Source organism: Penaeus monodon, chromosome 30, assembly GCF_015228065.2.
Source record: "Penaeus monodon isolate SGIC_2016 chromosome 30, NSTDA_Pmon_1, whole genome shotgun sequence".
Lineage (NCBI taxonomy): Eukaryota > Metazoa > Arthropoda > Malacostraca > Decapoda > Penaeidae > Penaeus > Penaeus monodon.
Genome location: NC_051415.1, coordinates 22,014,660 through 22,015,071, shown reverse-complemented (window position 1 = coordinate 22,015,071; position 412 = coordinate 22,014,660).

The following is a 412-nucleotide window of genomic DNA, read 5'->3' as shown; positions in this document are numbered from 1 at the left end:
TACACAAATATACACACATACATATATGTAAGCTCTCCCAAAAGCTATTAGCATGACTACCAAGGTGCCGCGTGAATTCAAGCAGATATACAGGTGTGATATTACGGTAGGGTTGGTAGTTATACGGGTGTGATATTATTGTAGGGTTGGTAGTTGTGGCACCTAATTCTCTTCTTTAGGAAATATGTGTTCCTATGTTTACATTTTACATTAATGTAGCTCATAGATTAATAAGGATGAGCATGCATGCATGCATAGGTATTTGCTGAGCAACTTCAAGCTACTGTTCATCAGTGAAAATGTTATCGAAACCCAACAATATGAATGGGATGGGGTTACCAAAAGGAAATTAGATTTTATGTTATATTGTTAAATGCTATTTTAAAGAATTTACCTCTGTGCACTTGTGCCA